Source organism: Theropithecus gelada, chromosome 5 (assembly GCF_003255815.1).
Source record: "Theropithecus gelada isolate Dixy chromosome 5, Tgel_1.0, whole genome shotgun sequence".
NCBI classification, from domain to species: domain Eukaryota; kingdom Metazoa; phylum Chordata; class Mammalia; order Primates; family Cercopithecidae; genus Theropithecus; species Theropithecus gelada.
The window spans coordinates 112,494,425-112,520,010 of NC_037672.1; the positions used below are offsets into that span (position 1 = coordinate 112,494,425).

The 25,586-nt window shown below is 35.3% G+C and overlaps 1 protein-coding gene across 1 annotated transcript in view; it reads right to left on the minus strand.

The window, feature by feature from the left end:
* Positions 1-25,586, minus strand: part of LOC112624831 (bifunctional heparan sulfate N-deacetylase/N-sulfotransferase 4) — a 301,958-nt gene that overhangs the window by 115,083 nt on the left and 161,289 nt on the right. The gene's annotated exons all lie outside the window — the stretch shown is intronic.

Here is a 25,586-nt window from a genome sequence, read left to right on the forward strand (position 1 = left end):
AACTTTGGGAAATGAAAGCACAAGGACCACAAACTTCAGCTAAGTATCGAAGCAGAGAGGAGATTTAGACCGACAGCAAAATATATTCCTATTTGGAATGTATATTCCAAAATATATTCCACAGAGATGGAGCAGAGTTAAAATCTGGAATAAGAGTGGCCTGTCCGTTACTACTGCCACCTCTTTCCACCCTGCTGTATAACTTAGGGGCCAGAGTGTGTGAACTGTTTCAAGAGGTTCTCTTGCTTTCTTGCTTCCAGTTGAGTCTGGCAAATGGAGAATCCTAGTAGGAGATCAGAGAGAAGAAAAAGTGAAGCTGAGATGTTTGTTCTGTTAGCTCTTCTTATGCAATGCCATCTAAAGTTGTCAGACTCCTTCAATCAAAGGTTAAAACAACTGTCAAAGTGTCTCCAATCCGACATCACATATAACTCTCTCCATCTCAACCCTGGTGATCTCTTCTCCCCTCTGCCTCTTCAAACTTTGGAATTTCACAGCTCTCCACCTGCACTGTGTTTAGTCCTAGGATACTACTTAAGCATTTCTCTATACCCTACTTACTCCTTTGTAAATAGTCTTCTTATTAAATCCTCTACAATTGTCATTATCACTTCTAATCTTCTGGCACCTGATACGCTGCAAATAGTTTCTATGAAATCTATCTTAGATCCTAGGAACACAGATGAACATTATGGTGAAAGCATACAATGTAGGTAACCTCACAAAACGGGACAGATTTTCTTGAAAGAACACTGCTCCAATGGATTGATTTTGATTATCACAGCACCTTGGTGCCAGCATGCATTGCAGTGCTCCTTTGTGAAGATAACCACATCTTCAAAAAATGGGCAAACATAGCCGAAAGCTTCACATGCAGAGGTAGAAGAAACGATAGGTGAGCATAAGAAGCACCCTGGTGCTGCATTTTTGGTCAGGCACTGACAGCTACTTTTCAGGAGGGCCACTCCACAGAGGGCCAGAGAATAAAAGAGGACAGCTGGGCGTGGTGGCACACGCCTGTAATCCTGCACTTTGGGAGGCCAAGGCAGGCGGATCACTTGAGGTCGTGAGTTCAAGACCAGCCTGGCCAACATGGAGAAACCCTGTCTCTACTAAACATACAAAATTAGCTGGGCGTAGTGTCACATGCCTGTAATCCCAGCTACTTGGTAGACTGAAGCAGGAGAATCACTTGAACCCGGCAGGCAGAGGTTGCGATGAGCCAGATCGTGCCGTTGCTCTCCAGCCTGGGCAACTAGAGTGAAATTCCCTTAAAAAAAAAAAAAAAAAAAAAAAGAAAGAAAAAAAAAAGAAAAGAAAAATGGAGGTGCAGAGGATTTGGCTCATAAACATACAGGAATCATTTCCTGGATTTTACACAAATTGCTGGGCAGAAACTTGAAAAGTGGATGAAGGTGTCAATAAAAAGAGGGGGAAGAACCAGCAAATAGTATTTTCTCTATTTTTATGATCCTATGTTTGCAATCCAGGAAATATGACTTGTAAAACCAGCCCACAATATATTTGGGATAATATATCCCCAGTGCTTAGCATAGTGTTTGGTACATTGTTGGCATTTAATAAATAATTTTAAAGGAAATAAAAATATTATCAAAGAAACACGTCATAGGTGTTTAATAAATTAGTGTGAAAAGAAAAAAATAAAATAATGACCGCACAAAGTAATGCACTTGTAGTAAAGAGATAATGCATTAAACAGTACCTTGTTGAACTGAAAGTACTGATTTCTTCTCCTAAAGGCACAACTTCTAGGGAGTGCCACTGGTGCTAAAGAGAATAGATCTCATTATCTATTTCTCCTTTTAATAAGGACTTGGATTCATATTGTCAACTTTGAAAATGATCCTAGAATCATTGATTTTCCACTGTGTTTAGGGGACTGAAATTGTCTTCTTGTTTTCATAAGTGATAAAAGTAATGACTATGTGACTCTGGAAATTCGCTAGGTCAGTCTTGACACTTTTTGGACTGAAGCCTAGCAAATGGTGACAAATCTCTGGAGGACTCTGGGTTACAAATGGATTTTTCTTTTGAAAAAAGAAATAGCATAGAAATGGCATTGCCTCTACAGTCTTGAACTTTCCGATCCTAAGTAGAGCTATTTTGGTCAATTGAGACACATCCCTTTAATATTCTTGACCCTGCTGAAGGTCTACTTTGCTGCTTAAAGGAGACTAACAGAAAAACCAGCAAGTTTTCATTCACATTATATAAAATGTGCCATTTCTGTTGATTTAGCACTTGCTTTGCTAAATTTTGTGTTCTGAAGTCTTACTTTATTGACAATCAAAATGTGCAGCTTATTAATTAATTTTATTGACGGTGAGGATACAGCAATGAAGAAAACAGCAAAATGCCTGCCTTCAGGGAGCTTACATTTTAGCAGGGTGAGTCCAAGGTCATACAAAAGAAGTGAGTAAATTGTGTAATATATTAGAAGGTGACTAGAAATATGGAGAAAAATAAAGAGAAATATAGAGTGGAATCAAGGGGTATGGGTTGCAAAATTAAATAGATTACTCAGCCATCATCTAACGGAGAAGGTAGTATTTTGAGTTAAGGTAAAAAGTTGTGATGGATTGAGCTATACAGACAATTTGAGGAAGACTATTCCAGGCAGAGGAGACAGCACAGATAAAGACTGATCATTTCTGAGGAATAGCAAGGATTCCACTGTTTTTGCAGCAGAGTTAGCAAAGGGGAAGATTAGCAAGAGATGATGTCAAGGGGCAGAGTTGCTTCAAATAGCTTTGAAAATTTTTCACTGAACAACTCCAGTGGGCATCATTCACATTTACCATGCTTTTCCAGAGGCTGTGCAATGCAGCAACACTGAAGAGAAGGAATGGGTACAGATCTTTTAGGTTTTCATATATAAACATTGTTATGATGATTACATTTTTTCTGTAGATATTTTCACATATTTAAAATTGTGGTTACTATTTTATTTTTATTTTGTTATCATTGTATTGAAGTGGCAGTTGTAATAAGACGAGTATGTGAAAGGTTTTTTTGTGGGTCGATTTTTTTTTTTATTGAAATAAACAAGATCATCAGCTGAGAGTAGGGATGAGATAATTTGTGTGGCAGTTTGAAGAGAGAGGAAATGATACAGAAGAGTAGGATTATGAATAAAATAAAACTTGTAATGCAACATCTGGGCACCATTGAGGGTCCCCTTGGGGTCTATGGCCAGGTTTTAAAGTGAGAACACTTAAACACCGGTCCAAGACAGATTTACTTTCAGTAGTATAGGCATAAACTTGGTGTCAACCTGGATTTAACCAGGGTTGAGGCTTTATAGGGAAGTAAGATAAAAAGAAAGGTGTAAAGAAATTCAGAGCATATACAAAGGAATGAATGCTTATTATGATTGTCTCTTGAAAGAGGTTGAATAAGGAGGAAAGCAAGTGCCCAAGAAGAGTGAGGGACAACAAAGATGTATCATGATAGCCTGAGAAACGCAGAACTTCATTTTAGCCCTACTCCCTTAATTGCAGGCCTGTGTTATATAGAGAGATGTTTTTAGATTTAATTTAGAAGCAAGAGAAAAGTTACAGGTGTTAAATATTAAGTTTCTAATAATGCCATTAACCTGGACTAAATAATAACATTCAAAATTCTTCAAGGTGTTAAGTCAGGTGGAAATAAGAATGGTATTATTCTGCCCATTATTACATCATTTCTATAGTACTGTAGGCAGAAATGTGGAAGAGGAAGGTACTCAAAATAATTTTGCTTAATACAAATCATAAAATTTTCACAATGTGACCTTCTGTAATTTCGTCTTAAGTAACTACTACATGTAAATATCTTGGCATATTTCTCTTCATTCTTAGTACTTCAAGTATTTATATGCAGCACACAAATAAAATATTAGACTTTAAAAAATCTTCCATCTGATTGCATATTTTCATGGAGTAAAGCATTGATTTCAATGGAATAGCTGGGGATGCCTGTGTATGTGAAGAAGACAAGTGGAAGAGGGATAACTGTCCTTTTCAAAGCTGTGTACAGTGTGCTTCATTTTCTGATTACGAACATATTTCCAAACTTTTTGGATCCTTCTACAATTATATATAGCAGCCGATGGGTTAGAATCATTAATTCAAAGACATCACTTTGCAGAAAGAGTAGATTAGCATAAACTACTACTTTCTCTTAGCAATGGAATTTTTTTAAATATTATTTTTGTTTCAAGCTGAGATTTCCCTTAGGAGGCATTTTCCCAACTTAATGTCAGCTTAACACATTTATGGGAAAATGTTTTAAACATTTGGTATATGCATGAGCCATCCCTCTGATTGTCACTTCCCTCCCCCCCCGCAAATACAAAGTGTTATTACGTTTTGTCCTTTTATGACATCCTGTGCCTTCTCTTACTTAAAATAATGATAGTTTGCAATTTTGTGTAACCTTTACTACCAGGCAAAGCAGGTTAAATTTCATCAGTCCCAAAGTAGGTTCCTATTAATAAATGGTATCTATATATTCAAAGAATTACATGAATGATTTCATTTACTTGAGTAACTGACCATATAGATTATTAAATAATTATATTTTTCTGTAGACATGTTCACACATTTCAAACTAAAATCATACAAATTATTACATTTTCATTTTGCTATCCTGTTGAAGTGATATCATATTTGGAAATAAGGTCATCAATACAGTTTTCATCCCCAAACAAGTTTACATTAAAAACCCCAATTCTGCTATGTTCTTAACCAGCTTTAATTCTCTCCACTGTAAACATATTTGGAAACAATTTCTTATATTTGAATATTGCTCAAGTTACTGCAGAAAAGACTGCAGAGAACTGAAGTGTCAACTACTTAAAAAAATCATGGAATGCTGAAAATGTTCAGCTACTATAGATAAAGTAGAAAGGACACCATCAGACTAAAATAATTTTTCAAACTCCAAAATGCAAAAGAGAAAAGAAAAAAGAGAGAGAAAGAGATGTTTTAACTAATAGTTTGGAGGGATTATCCAATTTAAATAGTCATATTTAGTAGAGTAGTTAAATAATAATAATAAAACAAAAGGGGTAAATAATAATGTTTAAAAAAATCATTGAAAATGTTGGCTCTTACTTATTTCACATTTAATAATTAAAAACAAGGGTGATCACTGAAACAGTGAAATTAAATTTTTTGAGAGCTAATTATGCTAGTATTGACCACTTCAAGAATCCAATAACAAAATTGTTATCTAATTATTAATAACTCTCACTATCAATACTTTTTAGAAAGTATTAAAATATTATATTTTAGGATATTATTCTATATAAATATTCCTTTGAGGGTCTGCAAATTCTAGACAATGGGAACAACTTGAATATAAGCAAATCTCAAAATAATTTAAGAGAAAAACTCTAAGGGAAAGCATTAGAGAATGACATCGGATAGGGAATGGGTCCAGCCTTTGTACCACAAAAGGAACAATGCCAAAAACAGTACATTGAAAAGCATAGGAGTTTTATTTTTATTTTTTTCTCTCATGTAATGGGGAACCTGTAGAGTAGTGGTTGCTAGTATTGGTTCAGCAGTTTAAGATTGCCAAAGGTGAGGATTCTCTTGGTATTTGCTCCACAGTTTTATGATGAATACTTTAGTTCCAGCCAATGGGACCATATAGCAGGTTAGAGAAAGAAACAAAAGCTAAGGGCAGAAGGGCAGAGCCCCAGCAATACCTAGCCTCCTTTTTTCTGAAGTTTTCCTGGAAGCCCCATGCTGTAAGTTGTGCTTTCATCTGACTGGGCAGAACAGTGTTCAATGTCCACTACCTAAAATAAAAGCTGAGAAATTTATTCTTTTAACTGGACGGTTTGGCTCCACAAGCAAACTTTGGCTTTATTGAGTGAGGAAGAAAGTAAACATTGGCATTGAGTATACATTTAGAAGTGATGCCCAAGGATTTAAGACATCTGTAGCCTGAAACAAGAAGGCAAAAATACGGAATCAAATTCCCTGTTTACTAAGCAGTCTGCTTCCTATGTACAAAATATAAAGAATACTGATTTAGAAGATTATAGGAGAGCAATAAATTATGATATATTCATTAGAAACACAAGGAGGTGAGGTGAGAAACTGGAAAACTGTTATTTCAAATGTAGAGCTCTAAGCAAAGGTCATTTATACAGTTGGATTTAGGGTACCTGAAGCTCCAACACCTAGGATAAAAAGTTCCTCCATATTCTGTACCACATGAGCTACTTGATCCCATCTTCTCCTAATTTCCAACACAGAGCTTCCTCTAGAGCCAAATCAATTTATTATTTCTTTCTTCAACATTTTATCCACCTTTCCGAGGTTCATTAAGGCAAGAATATTGGAAATAAGATTTTATTGTCCATAAATTTCATATTTCTAAGGGTATAGTAGGTCACCAATAGTAACTGATGAAAATGTGCATTAGCTAACAATTTATCATTATTATTCCAATTTTATATACTATCTTCAGAACCGTGTGTAAGTTAAGGTTTGGTAAAGTTTTGCCAGCAACATACTGCCTCTGTCACATATTTCCTTTCTTTGTTTGATACTTACAACTCTTTAAAAAATGTAAAACTTACTCTTAGCACACCAACCACACACTAAGAGATTGCAGGCCAAATCCCACAGGCAGTAGTTCCCAACGCATAGATAGGTTGTTGCTAAATCTATGTGGATTTTACTGGAGGAGTGCATTAATTGAGCATAGTCTTGTGCTGTTTCTGCTACGGCTCCCTCTGTATAAGGGTTCCCCTCCTGCTTTCTGCCTCATGCCCACCTACTCATTTTTCACAAACATTATCAACTCAGTTGTTCATTTTTTTTCTTACCCTTATAACAAACCTGTGTCTCTTTTGTGGCTGTATTGTGTTCTGTACATTTCTCTCAAAAACCTAAAATGCCACTTTATTACTCTTCATGCACTCTCCCCTCTCCCATCAACTAAGTCAGTCAAATCTCAGCATCTCGATCATTTTGGCATCCCTAGTGTCAAGTAAGGTGCTCAGAAGATAATGCATATGCATTATCTGTTGAGGAAAGGAAGAAAGGAAGTGAAGAAAGAAAAGAAGGGGAGAAGGAGGGAATAAGGTTGAAACGAAGGAAGGAAGAAACAAGCAAAAACAAAGGACTGACAAATGAAAGGAGGGAGGTAGTTTTCACACTGAAAGTGTAAATTCTTGTACATCATTGGAAAACAATAATTTCAAAGATTCATGTGTTCACATGCACATGAATGAACTCTTTAATTTTTTTACCTTTAAAAAGACAATTTTTACCTCCATGTTCTTTTATCTTGGAACGTTTGTTAAGATATTAGTTTTCTTCATTATTAAATACTTGTGACCATTTTCAGTATGGAGTTATGGATAGATGGAGAATTGAAAAGCAAATTAGAATGTCTTGTTTCTGTTTCCAACTTGAATATTACGTAACCTTGAAAAATGTATTTGGTTCTTTCATGCATCATCAACTGCTTATTTCAAAAGGAATGATAGCATGCTTCTTGAAGAAACATGATAAAAGTAATGATAACCATAATGATAAAGGCGACAAATACTTTTGAAAAACTTATGTGTCAAATACTTTGCTAAGAATTATGTATACATAAACATGTACACACAATATCCAATCCTCATAAAAACCTGTAGGGTAGGAACTACTGGCATACTTATTTTACATATTTGAAAAATAAAGCATAGGAATTTAAAGTAATTTGTCAGGGTCATCCATATAATAATTGTCAAAGACAGAACTTGATCCAAGATTGGTCCGAAGCCAAATACAAGGGTTTGACTTCTACACTGAGCAGCTAGGTAATGACTCATGTAATGTGAACTCATATCACACGGGAAGTATCCTTTATGTATAAAAGTAGCTAAAATTTTGTTTTCTTCTGAAAAACATGACTTCTTTTGTATTTTGTGCACAGACCATTGTTCTGAATAAGTGAAATAATAGTTGTAGAAAATACTTATTTGCTTAAGCAAGTAAATTAAATATCCCCAAGCACATTAACTAGTTATCAGCCTACCTCCTGGGGGAAAGCCTATGTTATAATTTTCATGTATCAGTATTTGAAAAGAATTGGAGTTCTTCTAGTTAATCTTAGAACATTATTTAAAAGCATAAGACTATACAATGATCAAGTAAAGCAGAAAGAATGATTTTTAAGGCTTTATACTTACTAAGGCTTTATACTTACGAAAAATAATAATAACAAGGTATCCACAACAGACAGATGTAAATCTTGATAGATTTATATTAATGAATTTTGAGTGATATAAATAGTTCATTTTTCAATTATTGCTGCTCGATATTGAATTGCATTCTGTAGGGGGCATTTATGTCTTTGAGGTTAAATGTGTTCAGAAACAAAACACTGCTTGACAAGAAAAAGATGCTGCAGTGAAAAAGCAGTTTGAGGGGGTGGGAGGGCCTGCTGTTGCCATCTGCTAGGAAAATCAAATAGATAAATATGTATTGTAGAGATTTTCTGTCTAAGAAAAATTCTTTCATCTAGCTGCCAATACCAGACCAGCAAGTCAAGGACTTACCATGATATAACACATGACAAGAAAAGCCATTTTTCTCTAAATCCATTGCTAAGCAGTATGAATATTAATAGCTAATGAAATACCAATTCTAATTTGCAAGCAAAAGGTTCATGCTATCCTTTATGTTGTAAGTTTGGTGGAAATAGGAATTGATGAGAACCTTGGAGACTGCTAGAATAAGCCAGTTAAGAAATTTTTAAAACAATATCCTACTTGTAAAATGGGTAAAAACCTTATCTATTGCCAATGGGTATCTAAAGAAAGAGAAATAAAAATATTTTTTCTTGTTATTCAATATGTGAACCATTATGCCATTTATACACCTCAATTTTCCATGCTAATCTAAGCTTTATGCAATAACATCTCAACACCTAAAGGTGAGCAAGTTTTTCAACAATTACTCATCTATTCAAAGGTCATTCATATGTTACCTTAATTACCTGTGCTATGACCGAAAAAGGCTTTAAGAAAACCAGGCACACAAGATGGCTCATTTTTTGTGTGTATGGGAAGGCCTTGTCCATTTCTCCCAGAGACCATCAGCTCTTACTTTGCAGTGCTGCGTGGTACAACTGGCACCACATGGCCACTTGTGAGTTCTTTGTGTGACTATGCAGAAGTCACATAAACAAGTTCTAGGGCTCGGTTTTCTCGTTTGTAAAACTGAGACCTTTCAATATCACTTTAGAAACAAGCCTGAGAAGCTTTCTCCATCTGATTTCCAAACTCAGAACAACTTAAATTTGTATACTTTTAGAAGTATCAGGAGCTCCGATGGTCATCTAGTTTGATCACTTTGTTTCACTGAAGTGAGAATCTGGCTACTAGAATCAAATAACATGACATGATAACAAGAGAAAGTTATCAATCTTGCAAACTTGGACCAGGAGACTGAGAAAGAAGAAAAAGTAGACACATGAGCTCAAAAATTCTAGGAACATAGTTTAGGAGCAAATAGTCCTTATTATATCAGCAGATTCCAAGAACACATCAGGAGCACAGTGCAGTGAAATCACTCATATTAACAATGAAAACTTAGTCTTTGTGAACGATGCAAACTTAGTCTATGTTAATGTGATGTGATGCCTGGCACGCATTTGTTCATTTAAAAGCAGTAAGTTTTTTGTTTTAGGAAATTGTTCACTGAAATGAATAAAACAATAAATAACTCAAATGCTGAAGTTTTTAAGTGACAAATGGCTAACTCATTCATTGTAATATTATATTCTATACTGAATAACATAAGAAAGGTATGCATATTTAACATCAACAGCAAAACTAATTAATAGACATAATGATGAAGGGATATTTCTATTGACTACATGGATATAAAAGAATACTTTTAAGCTGCTATAAAATGCCATCCGTAAATAAGTGTTCTATATGCAGTAACAAAATTATTTAACCACTCATATAAATGAGTTTCAAGCTTACTAGCTGATGTGCTGTAATTTTTCCCACTGTGCTTTTATTTTCTTCCTCCCTAAGACTGTTTTACTTATCACAAATTTCTGATAAAGAGAATTAACTATATTCAAGATCATTCACATATACCATTTTCTAAACATTTAGTAAATTTTCACTGCTCTGTCTTCCAGGGAAATGCTAGTAATATTTTGTTATTAATTGATTTTTTTAAACTTAATTTTTTTGCCTATGCTGTTTTATGACTTAAAAATACTGTTTCAAAAAATCCCAAATATAACAGATTCTATAAAAATAATTATAAAACCATGATGGATTTAATTTAAATTAAATTTAATCTGAATGCCCAGTCTAGAAATTCTAGCATTTCAGGAGAAATTATTAATAATCCTAAATGCACATCTATCATGAGGCTTAAATGTAAAAGCAGGATGGCAACTTTGGCACATAGTATTAGCAAAATAAATTACACGGATTGAGGTATATTAGAAAATGAGATAAAATAAAAGTGATCTCATCCTTGGGAAGCAAGGACAAGAGGAAATGGAAGATAAGACTAGAAGATAAGTAACTTACTTATTTTGTGAAAAACAGATAAAAGCTATACTCTCCTCAAACAGTTTTTTGATACGGAAAAGTTAAATTTGAATTGACACAAGATAATGTTACTAAAATATTCTTTTATCCTCGCTTTTATAATTTGTTCTTAAAAGTGTATATATGGTGATATCATCTGGATCTGTGTCCTCACCAAATTGTATGCTGAATTATAATCTCCAGTGGTGGAGATGGAGCCTGGTAGGAGGTGACTGGATAATGAGATCACAATTCTTATGAATGACTTAACACTATCCTTCTTGGCACTGTCCTTGCAATAGTGAGTTAATTCTCTTCAGATATGGTGTTTTGAAAGTGTGTAGCACCTCCCGCATCCTTGCTTCTGCTCCCACCATGTGAAGATATCTCACTACCAGCTTTGCCTTCTACCATGATTAGAAGCTTCCTGGGACCTCTCCAGAAGCAGAAGCTGTTAGGCTTCTTATAAAGCCTGCAGAACCATGAGCCAATTGAACCTCTTTTCTTTATAAATTCCCCAGTCTCAAGTATTTCTAGCAGTGGGAGAACAGACTAATACATATAGTATTTTCATACTCTATATATGAAAAATGGTAGGAAGAGAAACACTCTTCCAAATTCAAGAACTGTACAGCCATGATGGAAGTAGCTCAGCATCAATTTGTAGGAAGATTAGGGGAACCTTGGGGTCAAGGTGAGAGTCACCAAACCAGAAGAAAAAGCATGACACAAGAATGGCAATGGTGCGGATTGACTGTAGTCATCAGGGAGTAAGTAGCAACTCCAGGATTGGAGGCACACTGAAAACATCCAAGTACCAATCATTAAAAAAGCCAGACGGGACCTTACAGCATGCGAAACAAGGGGCCAGTTGCTAGGCGCTTGTGGGCTATCTTAAGTTAGCTTAGAGGGCTTTGAGACAAAATGTGACAGAACGTAAATTACATGTTAACAGGCTCACTGTAGCTGCTTTGCTGAGAATGGACTCAAAAGGCCAAGAGTGGAAATGAAAAGCAGTAAAGATGCTGCTGCCATAAATTAGTCAAGAAAGAATAGTAGAATGCAGAGTTGTGCAATGGTGGTATGAGGAGTTCTGTGGACCATCTCCCAGTGAGACACCTATAACTGGTGAAAATTATTTTAAAAACATTAAAAAGTGAACAAAGGGCATATAACCCATGCAAAACCATTTATTCAAGAAAATCTACTACAAATGGTAAGAATAGTGACAGTCAATGGCATGTGAGCCATGACCTGCTCCTTTCTGTCCCTGCCCCAGTTTAGAGTAACAGAATTCTTACCTTGGGTAATTGTAGCCAAGAACATAGGGCTACATGTCTCTCCAGTGTCAAATGTAGGCTTATGATTTCTCCTTGGGAATGGCAGTTCACAGCATTTTGCCTGTCCACATCTCTGTGTGCAGAAGTTCTATTCTAGTTAAGAGCAAATTTGAGACCTGGAGTTTTCCTCCACTTGTAGCCCCACTCATAGAAGAGAAGCTGCACTCTAAGTGCAGAAGGCCAATAATAGTGTAATTTTAATTTTCCCTTGCCTCATCTCAATTGTAGAGTGTTGATTCCATTCCAGGAATGAAAATCGGAGAATAATAGGGGCTACTACCCCAACCCAGGACGCTGCCTGTGAATCTGGGTGTTACTTTGAGAGAAGTAGACAATTGTAGTTACCTTTATCTTTGAGCAGTGGCACAGAGATTTTGCCCAGGGAGAGAGGCAGGTCTCAGGAAGAGAGATCTTCAGTGTTTCCCCAAGGAAACACTTTATTTGAGACACAATGTGAAGAAGTTTTAGCCTAAGTTCACTCTCAAACAGTAGAGATTTTAACGGTAAGCAAGTAAGTGGGAGGCTGTTGTTATCATAATTAAGATAGAAAACATGCGAATCATTGACTAAACAGAAACTTCCTATCGAGAGTGAACCAGATAAAGAGGTAGCTAAGAGGAACACTCTTTGGGTCAGTAAAAGCCTCATAATCTGAGTGCCTTTGGACAAAAGCAATCAAGTATACAGCTGATAATTAGTACAAGCCCACTTCCGACAAAGCTCTATTTCAGAAGTAGACAGCTTAACAAAAATATCAGGAAAAGACAGTCAAAGAGGGCTGTGCTAAAACCACTATTGTCCAAGAGTGACTATGTTCCCTATGAGGAGCAACACTGAGGCCACACACTTCAAGTGAAAGAGTCACTTAAATTATCCAGCCATTTCATTTAAAAAATAAATAGCTAAATGGCAACAAAAATACATCCTTAACATGGAGGGAAGGGATCAGTGTGAAGAGTGCTGCAAAAATTATTTAAAATGTCCATAAAAAAATACAAAATATACAAAGAAACAGGTTGGTGGAATTCATCCACAGGAAAATAAAGCAAGCAATTGAAATTGCCTCTAAAGGGCCAAGGTGCCAGACGTAGAAGACAAAGACTTCAAATTTCTTCAAAGAACTAAAGCAAACTACGTCTGAAGACATGGACAAAGGTATGATGACAATATCTCATCAAATGAGAATATCAATAGAGATAGAAATATTAATAAAGAGTCAAAATTCCAGAGATGAAAAGTACAATTATTGAAATAAAAAATTACTACAGGTCTTGTATTTTTCCATTTTTATACTTCTATGAAGAAATACCCAAGACTGAGTAATTTATAAAGAAAAAGAGGTTTAATGGACTAACAGTTCCACATGGCTGGGGAGATCTCACCAGTAACAGAAGGCAAAGGAGAAGCAAAGTCACATCTTACATGTCAGCAAGCAAGAGAGATTATATAGGGGAACTCCCCTTTATTAAACCATCAGATCTCACGAGATTATTCACTATCACAAGAATAGCATGGGAAAGACCCACCCCTATGATTCAATTACCTCCCATTGGGTTCCTCCCATGACAGGTGGGAATTATTGAAAATGAGATTTTAGTGGTGATAGAGCCAAACCATATCATTCCTGGCCTCTCCCAAATTTCTTGTCCTCACATTTCAAAACCAAACATGCCTTCCCAGCAGTCCCCCAAAGTTTTTATTACCTTCAGCATTAACTCAAAAGTCCACAATCCAAAGTATCATCTAAGACAAGACAAGCCCCTTCCATCTATGACTGTAAAATCAAAAGCAAATTATTTACTTCTTAGACACAATGGAGGGTACACATATTGGACAAACACACCTGTTCCAAATGGGAGAAACTGGCCAAAACAAAGGGACTACGGGCCCACGAAAGTCCAAAATCCAGCAGGGCAATCAAATTTTAGCTCCAAAATGATATCTTTTGACTCCATGTCTCACATCCAGATCATACTAATTCAAGAAGTGGGTTCCCATGGTCTTGGGCAGCTCTGCTCCTGTGGCTTTGCAGGGTAAAGCCCCCTTCCTGGCTGCTTTCACTGGCTGGCTTGAGGGTCTGTGGCTTTTCCAGGTGCACGGTGCAAGCCATTGGTGGATCTACCATTTTGGGGTCTAAAGGATGGTGACCCTCTTCTCACAGTTCCACTAATCAGTGCCCCAGTGGGGATTCTGTGTGGAGGCTACCACCTCACATTTCCCTCCTCACTGCCCTAGCAAAGATTCTCCATGAGGGCTCTGCCCTTGCAGCACAACTCAGCATGGACATCCAGGCATTTCTATACATCCTCTGAAATCTAAATGGAGGTTCCCAAAACTCAACTCTTGACCAGACACCCTAAATCATCTCTCTTAAGTTCAAAGTTCCACAGATCTCTAGGGCAGGGGCAAAATGCAACCAGTCTCTTTCTAAAACATAGCAAGAGTCACCTTTATTACAGTTTGTAACATATTCCACATCTCCATCTGAGACCAATCATCTCCATCAAACACCATACGTAGGCTGCAAAGGCTTCAGGCTTTCACCATCTGAAGCAACTGCTTGAGCGGTATATTGGCCCCTTTTAGCAATGGCTGTGACAAAGAGCATTAAGTCTCCAGACTGCACAAAGCAGCAAGGCCCGGGTTCCAGTCCGGGAATCCATTTTTCCCTCTATGCCTCATGACTTGTGATAGGAGGAGCTGCATGACATGTACTGGAGACATTTTCCTCATTGTCTTGGTGATTAGCATTTGGTTCCTTGTTACTTATGCAAACTTCTGCAGCCAGTTTGAATTTCTCTTCAGAAAATGGGTTTTTCTTTTCTACTGCATTGTCAGTCTGTAAATTTTCTGAACTTTTTATGCTCTGCTTCCCTTTTAAATGTAAGTTCCAATTCCAAACTATATCTTTGTGAATGAATAAAACTGAATGATTTTAAAAGCACCCAAGTCACATCCTGAACACTTCAGTGCTTAGAAATTTCTTCCACCAGAGACCCTAAATCCTCTCTCTGAAGTTCAACATTCCACAGATCTCTAAGACAGGGGAAAAATGCCACCAATCTCTTTCTAAAACATAGCAAGAGTCACCTTTATTACAGTTTGTAACATGTTCCTCATTTCCATCTGAGACCACTTCAGCCTGGACTTCATTGTCCAGATCACTATCAGTACTTTGTTCAAAACTATTCAACAAGTCTTTAGGAAGTTTCAAAATTTCCCACAATTTCCTCTCTTCTTCTGAGCCTTCCAAGCTGTTCCAACCTCTGCCTGTTATCCAGTTCCAAAGTCACGTACACAATTTTGGGTGTACTTCTAGCAGTACTCCACCCTACTAGTATTAATTTACTGGATTAACTCATTTTCATACTGCTATGAAAAAATACCCAAGACAGGATAATTTGTAAAGAAAAAGGAGTTTAATGGACTCACAGTTTCACATGGCTGAGAAAGCCTTACAATCATGGCGGAAGGTGAAAGAGGAGCAAAGTCACATCTTACATGGTGGCAGGCAAGAGGGCATGTGAGACTCATTCACTGTCTGGAGAACAGCATAAGAAAAACTTGCCCCCATGATTCAATTACCTCCCACCAGGACCCTCCCACAACACAAGGGGATTATGGGAGCTACAATTCAAGACAAGATTTGGGTGGGGACACAGTCAAACCATATCAGGATTCAACAGGAAATCTGAGCTAACAGAAGAAAAATTTAGCACACTTGAAAATCGATTATGAGATTATGCAACTGAAGAATAAAGAGGAAAAAAATAGGAAAAATGAATGACCAGAGCCTCAAAGAAATGTGGGACACTCTTAAATGCACCAACATATGTGAGATGGGATTATCACAAGCGTGGATGGAGAAAAAGAAACACAAAAGGTATTCAACAAATTATTTCCTAAAAACTTTGCAAATTTGGTGAAAATTATTATTTCACATATGTAAGAAGCTCAGGGAACTAGAGCTAAAATAAACAAAGAAATCCATATACAGATATATCATCATCAAAATTTTGAAAACAAAGGCAATCAACAAATCTTGAAAGTAGCAAAAGGAGAAGAACTCTCATCACATAGAAGTGAAACACAAAATTAACTATTCACTTCTCAATAGAAACTGTGGGATCCAGAAGGAAGTGGAAAGAAAAAAGAAAATGGCAATCAGTGATTGTATATCTAGCAAAGTCATCTTTCAAAAATAGCAGTGAAATAAATACATTCACAGATACATCAAAACTGAGAGAATACATTGCCAAATCTCTCTTATAAGAAATTACAAATGTAGTTCTTCAGACTGAAAGCAAATAACCACACAGAGTAATTTGAATCAACATGAAGAAATAAAGGCTGGGTGCGGTGGCTCATGCCTGTAATCCTAGCACTTTGGGAGGCCAACATGGGCAGATCATGAGGTCAGGACCAGCCTGGCCAACATGGTGAAACCCCATCTCTACTAAAAACATGAAAATTAGCTGGGCGTGGTGGCAGGCACCTGTAATCCCAGGTACTCAGGGGGCTGAGGAAAATTGCTTGAACCCAGGAAGCAGAAGTTGCAGTAAGCCAAGATCACACCACTGCACTCCAACCTGGGCAACAGAGAAAGACTTGGTCTCAAAGAAAAAAGAAAAAAAGAAAAAAGAAATAAAGAATGTTGGTAAAGATAATTATGTATTTATGGAAGACAGTATAAATACACATATCTTCTTTCTTCTCATCAGATTTAAAAAGCAATGATAGAAAACAATATGAACATAATTGTGTTGCTAGGGCTATAACAGGTGTAAATGCAATATATTTTTAATTACAGCACAAAAAAGGTGGGAGAAAAGCCATATTGAAGTAAGGAAGTAACACCAAATAGTATTTAATTTACAAGAACAAATGAATAGTAGAAAAATGTCATAGAAGAAAGCTTGTGTAGAAAACTATAAATATATACTTTCTCCGCTTTCTTATTTCAAGTTTTAAAAGCATATACAACTATATAAAGTATAAACTATAACAATGTATTGCTGAATTTGTAACATATATGGATGTAATATGCAATAATAACAAAAAAGGAAGGAGGGAGGAATAGAGTTATGTAAATATAATGTTTCTATACTTCACTGGAAAAGTCACTATGAAATTGAAAAAGATTCTGAGAAGTTAAAAGGTATATTGCAACTCTTAAGTAACCACTAAGAATAAATCACAAGGGATATTAGGAAATACTTTGAGATGAATAAAAATGAAGACACAACTTACTAATACTCAGGGAATGCAGCAAAATTAGTGCTTAGAGGGAAATTCATAGCTGTAAAATGCTTTTATTAAAAATAAAAAAAAAGCTTTCAAGTCAATAACCTGATATTTCTCCATAAAACATTGAAGAAAAGCATGTTAAATATAAAGTAATTAGAAGGAAAGAAATAATAAAGATTAGAGCAGAAATTAATGAAATAGAGAATCTGGGAAGAAAAGCAATCTGGGAAGAAAATAAAATTAAAATTTGGTTATTTGAAATGATCAACTAAATTGAAAAAACTTTAGATAGACCAAGTTGGGGAAAAGGCTCAAACTGGTAAAATAGATAATGAAAATGCAGACAACACTATTGACCTTATACAAATAATAAGTGCCATGAGGTAGTACCATGAACATTCTATGCTAAATATTTGATAACTTAGATAAAATTAGTAAATGTCTAGACACACACAAACATCTGAACTTGACTCAAGTGAAGATAGAAAATATAAATAGACTTATAACAAGTCAATTGAATGACTTAGTAAATTAAAAACTTCCCACAAATAAAAGCAAGGAACAGGTGAGTTCTACCAAACATACAAAAAATAATTAATGTTTGTAATTCATGACTTCTCCTCCCTTTATATGTAAAAAAAGAAGAGCAAAGAATATTTCTCAATTAATTATATGAGGCTAGTATTACCCTGACACCAAAGCCAAACAATTATGTCTAAAGAAAAAGAAATGTACAGAGCAGTATCTCTATTAATATAGTTTTTAAAAAACACTCAAAAAGGCACTAGCAATCAAACTCAATAATATACAAAACTGATTATATGCAATAACAAAGTGGGATTTATCATAAGAATGCAAGGTTGGCTTAACATCTAAAAATCAATTAGTGTAATATACCATATCAAGAGAATAAAAGAGGAAAAACACATGATTAACTCAATAGACACTGAAAAAGTATGTAACAAGTCCAATATCTTCCTATGATAAAAATACATACAGATACATTCAGAAAAAGAGACTTCTTCAACTTGATAATAGGTATCTATGAAAAATCTACAGCTAACATCATGCCTAATGGTGAAAGACTGCATACTTTCCCCTTAAGACCAGGCATAAAACAAGGATATTTGTTCTTGCCATTTCTATTCAACATTATACTGAAAGTTACAGTCACGACAATTAGACAATAAAAAAAAATATAGCCAGATTGAGAATGAAGAAGTAAAAGTATTTCTATTTGCACATGACATAATCTTATATGTAGCCAATCCTAAGGAATCCACTGAAAAACTCTACAAATAATAAATGAGTTCACCAAATTTGGAGGTTTGGATGTTAAAAGAGCCATATACAAATATCAATTGTACTTCTATACAAAAAATTAACAATATAAAATTGGAATTTTAAAATATTTTGTTTATAATAACAACAAAAAGAATAAAATATTTAGGATTGTATTTCATCAAGAAGTACAAAATTTAAACTGAAAATTATAAAACATTGTTTAAAGAAATTGTAGCAGATCCAAATAAATTAGAAGACAGGCCATGTTCATTTATCAGAAGACTTAATATTGCCTATAAGATGGCTATATTTACCAAATTGAGTTGCAGATTGACTGCTATCACTGTCAAAATGCCAGTTGTTTATTGTGCAGAAATTGATAAGATGATCCTAAAATTTGTATGGAAATTCAAAAGACCCAGAATAGCCAAAATAATCTTGACAGAAAAGAACCACTTCATATCCACTAGAATGACTATAATAAACGTAGATAACAGTAAGAGTTGGTGAGAGCAGTTGGAACACTCATGAATTGCTGGTAGAATATAAAATGGTACTCACACTTTGGAAACAGCATGGCTATTCATCAAAATGTTAAACATAAAGTTACTGACCCAGTAATTCCACTTCTGGGTAGATACTAAAGAGAAATAAAAACATATCTCCACACAAAAACTTACACCTGAATGCTCATAGCAGCATTATAAATACTAGCCAGAAAGTGAAAACAACCCCAAAACAACCCAAGTGTCTATGAAATGATAAAGAATGGGTATATAATGGATAAAGAAAATACGATACAGCCATACAATGAGACATTATTTGTCAATAAGAAGGAATGAAGTACTGATATAGGTTACAACATGTTTGAACCTTAAAAACATTATGCTAAGTGAAAAAATCTAGTCAAAAAGACCGTGTAATGTATGATTCTAGTTATATCCAATGTCTAGTATAGCGAATCTGTAAAGACAGAAAATAAATTAGTTATTTGCTCAGGTTGAGGGAGTGGGGAGAAATGGAAAGTGATTGCTAAGGGATACTTTTATTAAATGAGTTGATGAAAATGTCCTAAAATTATGGTTAGTTTGCACAGATCTGTGAATACACTGAAAACCATTGAAGTTTACACTTTACAAGGTTGAACTTTATGATATGTTAATACCAATATCAATAAAGCTGCTAAAATGATACAATGTAACTTGCACTAAATTGATTGATAGTAGAAGTGATAAGAATTAAAATAGACAATGGATTAGATGAGAGAGAGGTATTAGATGAGTTCAATATTTACGGCTTTGAAGGATGTAATTGACACTAACCTTGAGGAAAAATATTAGATTTTAGTTAATATGCAAATATTTTTAAATTAATGCAATAATAAGTGTGAGTTATATCATACAGGATCCTCTGTATTTCTTATTTCTAGTTAGATATGATCGGCAGCTTCTATAATGTCTTCCAGTTAGTTATTGCTGTCTCCTGGTATTCCTTTATTGTTTATTTTCCCTTTTTTTGAGTGTGTGCTAGACCTAGTGACTGGCTTCTCCTGAAGAGTATATGGTATAAGTGAAGAGATATTGCTTCTAATATTTATATAATAAAAGACTCTAAATCAATCTGTCTCTTTTTCTGTTCCTCTCTCAGAGCCTTAGCTCTAATGAAGTCAATTACTGTGTTGTGAGCTGCCAACCCAAATGACCCACATGGCAAGGAACACAGTGCAGACCCAGGCAGCAGCTGGTGGGAAATTGAGGTCTTCAATCAATCCAACAGCTTGTGAGGAGCTGAATCTTGCCAATAACCATGTGAGCTTGGCAGCAGGTCCATCCTCCAGTTGAGCCTTGAAATGAGTGCCACCTCAGCTGACACCTTGATTGACATCTGTGAGAAATCCTGAACTTCAGGATCCAGTTATGTCATAGTCAACTTCCTGACTTACATAAACTGTTAAATAATTAATGTGTGTTTTAGGTCTTTATAGTCTAAGTAATTTGTTATTAAACAATATCTAAGATATCTGAATGTTCAACCAACACACTCAATTACTGAAGTAATTTACATAGAAACGTGTGCTAAATTGGCAGGTGTTCCATATAATACCTCAAGATCTTGTTCAAGTGCCAAAAAGTGTTTTATTATTTTATTTTATTGTGGTAAGAGCAATTAACATGATATCTACCTTTCTGACACATTTGTAAGTATGCAATATGATTATTGGCTGTAAGCACAATGCTGTATGGCAGATCTCTAGAACTTATTCGTCTTGACTAAAACTTAATGCCCCTTGATTATTAAATCCTCTTTTCTCATTTCCCTCAGCCCCTAAAAACCACCATTCCACTCTTTGATTCTATGAATTTGACTATGTTAGACACCTCATATAAGTGGAATTATACAGTATTTGTCTTTCTGTGACTGGCTTATTTCACTTAGCATACTGCCCTCAGGCTTCATCCATGTTGTCACGTATTACAGAATTTCCTTCTTTTTTCAATGCCTTGATGCTTTGGGGTTTTTTATTATTGTGATTTAATCTAAATCTTTCCTGCACATGTGGGTCCACTCTTGAGCGTAAAGATTGTTTTATTTGTTATTGAACTTCCAAAATACACTGTTTGTTCATTGTGAATTTTTGTTGTGTATTTGTTCACAATTTTATTTTAGTGTAAATATCCTTATCTTCTCTAAATTCCCAACCTTTAAATACCCTATAAGTTATAATCAGTTTTTTTCTGACATCTTGCATTTGTGGCATAATACAAGGCTGTAAACTGGATAATCCAGTAAAAATACTGTAAAGCATTGCCAACATTGAAAGGAAGCTCTCTCTCAGTTTCATTATGCTATTAATTTGCTATCATATTACTTTTATTTCTTTTTCTTTTTTTTTTTTTTTAATTTTTTTTTTTGAGACGGAGTCTTGCTCTGTCGCCCAGGCTGGAGTGCAGTGGCCGGATCTCAGCTCACTGCAAGCTCCGCCTCCCGGGTTTACGCCATTCTCCTGCCTCAGCCTCCCAAGTAGCTGGGACTACAGGCGCCCGCCACCTCGCCCAGCTAGTTTTTTGTATTTTTTTTAGTAGAGACGGGGTTTCACCGTGTTAGCCAGGATGGTCTTGATCTCCTAACCTTGTGATCCTCCCGTCTCGGCCTCCCAAAGTGCTGGGATTACAGGCACTTTTATTTCTTTTTAATATAACACCTACATAGCTGATTGAGTGTTCAGTCTATTATGACACTTAAGGATTTTTCATAGTCTCTCTTTAATAGGTTTGTATTTTTATGAAAACAATTTAAATGTCAGCATTTTTTACCTCATGAATATTGTGTAATTATGAAAAAAGTTATATAGATTTCATAAATATGTGTAGCATTTTAAAATCAGAATTTAAAATCCTATGTCTTTATTTCAAGAATCTTCACGTAGTCACGAAACGGACACCAGACTGCTCAAGAACATAGAAAGTAAAATTCACATCATCATTGAAAATGTCAACAGTAAAGGCAAAAAGTTGATACTTATCCCTTCAGGATATTTGATGGTCTGCAACTATTAATGACTGAAAAGCCCTACTGGCTTGAAAACTTTAATGAGTTTATATGTAAAACTTAAAACAACGAAATACAATTTTTAAAATTTTTTTCAAGTATATTGTGGAATAAAATAAACAATTCAGGTTTATGGTATATGCACTTTTCTTTCTGTGGTTGGAAAATAGTATAATAGTATAGGTTAAATCAGGAATAATTTTTGGTAATTTTTTTTATTAGTGCTTTCATGTTGGCCAATGTTTCTAGTTCTCTTCAGCCTTCGTTTGTCTATTGTCATTAATGAAGCTTTCCATCTATTTATTGACATAGTCAAGCAACTGAATGGCAGTGAGTTCCTGAAGGAAAAAGAACCAAAAAGTATTTTTCTCCACCCTACTGCCATACCAAGAAGGGTATCTTGTAACTGCCATATTTCGGTTGCCTATGCTTGTCATTAGACTAACATCCTGTATACAAACACACACACATATGCACATAACATATATGTGCATGGAGTAAGCATAATACATCCATACACATATACACCCCCACTGCATACATTTGTGCTCATGGATTAAGCATATACATACACATAACTCCAACAAGCATATACATATTCACAAGGCATATGTGTGTGTATGTGTGTGTGTGGATTAGGCAATAACAACAACAATGTCTTATATTAATAAGGTCTCTTCAAACATGATGAAAGGTAAAGAACCAAGTTTGCAATGTGTTTCTCTCATGATGTTTAAACATATTACAAGAGAAAATAAACTCCATCCAGAAAGATTTCAGAGAAATTCCACAAATGAAACCACTCAGATAGATTGTTTGGTTTTCTTAAAAAAACTGATTTGAAATATCAATATCAAGCTATTATTAGGTCTGAATATGTTTGATTTGTTTTTGGAACTGCTATGAGAACAAACGTGCTTTTGAGACTGACAATCCTTCTGACAGCCAAGGTCGTATCAAGGGATAATGAGGAATGTCAGAACAGAACTTAAAAAAAGGATTTAAAGACTTTTAATTTTTATCTGTATAAGTTATTCATTTAGTTTGAAAATATTTTCCCATAATTACTTCAATTCCAGCTAGATAAGGATTTCACGATGTTCATTCCAAATTTGCGGACCAACGTTGTCCACAAACGATCACAGAATTTTAAAACTGAAATTGATCGGTAGCATTATCTGGTCCAGTGCCTTTGGTTGGCAGATGAGTTGATGTAAATTAATTATCTAAAAACTTTGTAGTTTAGAGAATGAAAAGGCAAGTCATTACTATTTCAAGAGAGGAAAGTGAGGTATAAAGACATTAAATAAGTTGCCAATTTTATCAGAACTTGTTATTAGCTGTCAGGGCTAAAACTCACTCCACCAATATACATTTAGTGTTTCTGCTATCCTATCCTATCTTGACACTGTTGATGGTTCTAAAGTGTCAGCTGGATGTGAAAAGATAATAATTTAATAAGAAAGAGATATCTCTCTTGGCTCTCTGGATAGCACACATATTGTCATGTTATGTTGACAGTAAAGGTGGGGTTCTGAATGTCACTGCTTGAAGAGTCTTGAGTTTTATTGAGCTGAACTCCAGAAGGAAAAGGACAGTGTCATTTCAGTATGATGTATGTTTAACGGACTTCATTTCAGTTGTAGTATTTTGACTATGTAAAATATAATAAGAGTTTTTAAACAATAGATTTATAGGAATAAGTGTAGTTTCTGGCCACGCTGACTAAACAAATGTAATTACTCTGAATGGACTCTAAATACCTTTCAACATTTCATTACAAAGCAATTACATGTGAGTCTTCCCAGAGATCTCAGCATGGCTTTTAAAAAAGAAATTACACAAACAGGTGGAATCAACCATTATGAAATATAACCTATATCCCTGAAGAGCAAGGCTCAAGAGTGGAAGTGGAGTGGAATGAAGTGGGGGAAGTTTAAGACAGGTGATGCACATGTTTTATTTTCAAGGTAACTATCCTGAGAGAATTTAGCATGCTTATTCAAGGTAAGTTTACTTTTGAAATGGAAAATATTTACTTAATTTTATAATGCTATGAAGCAGCACAACATTTATGAGACATTTCCTAAAAGTTAAGTAAAAAACGACCCCTTGTAATTCATATGTTTTTTTAAAAAAGCTGTTTTAAAAGCGAGATGTAACTGCATGCTCCTCTGTATTTAGAAAGGTCATAATTGGCTAATTAACACTATTGAATGCTTACTGTGTGCCAGCGGCTGCTCTCAGCACATTATGTATATCCTCCCAGCAATTCCATGAGGTAGTTGTTACCATTATCCTCACTTTTATATATGGAGAAACAGACACAGAGAATATAAGTAATTTGTTAAAGGTCAAGCAACCATCAATGGAAGATGAGGATTCAAACAGATAATCTGGTGCCTGAGTCTTTGATCTTACGTGCTTTTTATGCTTTCTACATTTACTACTAAGAATCCTGTGTGCAGATCTGACACTGGTCTGGGGATTTAGAGATGCAAAGAGTGATGACCTATGAGTTTAACAACTGGACATAACTATAAAATATCATTGTATTAATTTGACTTTGGGGCTATGCTTCCAAAGATGACTTTAAAAAATGAAAATAGCAGTAATCACACAATACTAATGAATAATAACACTTTAAGTTAAGAGTTCCTAACTAGGAACTAGGGTCTTTGTTGGATTCACAAACCCTTTGTGATTGTATGCCCACTGGGTGAAGATGTGAGAATGTGCCTCTGAGCATTTTTCTAGGGAAAATGTTTCTGTCTTTAGTTAGATTCTTAAAGGAATACATGGCTTAATTAATGTCTAGAGCAGAGATGGGCAGACTTTTTCTTGGTAAAGGTTGAGATAAAAATATTTTAGGCTTTGTGGACCACAGGATATCTTTTGCAACCACTCAACTCTGCCATTGAAATGTGAAAGCAGCTGCAGGCAATTCATAAAGGAATGAATGTGGCTGTGTTCCAACAAAATTTTATTTATGAACGTTTAAATGTAAATTTTATAAAATTTTTATGTGCCACAAAATATCACTGTTCCTTTTGTTGTTTACCTTTGATTTGAATTATTAAGAAATGTTTTTAAAAAGACTTTCTTAGCTCAGGGATCATAAAAAGCAAAGGTCATAATTTTCCTGTCCCTAGTCTAGAGCAAATGATTCTTAGTGTAGAATCACGGGGATCATCTGGGAAGTTTCTGAAATACAAATTGTCAGCCCTCTCTGCAGATCTACTGAATCAGAAACTCTGCTAAAGGACGAAGCAGTCTGTGTTTTAGAAGTCTTCTAGGTGAAACAGATCACACTAAAATATGAGAGCCACTGGTCTAGAGTCATGGCTCCAAACATTCAACTCATTCATTTCTTCCTTCATTCTTACAACAAATGATTTTTTAAACTATTATTTAAAAAATAGCTCAGGACTGTGTGCAGGTTTATGATATAGACACATTGTGTCATGGAGTTTCAGCGTACAGATTCTTTTGTCACCCAAGCGATAAGCATAGTATCAGATAGGTAGTTTTTCCATTCTCTCCCTCCGCACTCAAGCAGGCTCCAGGGTCTAGTGTTCTCTTCTGCGTGTCCA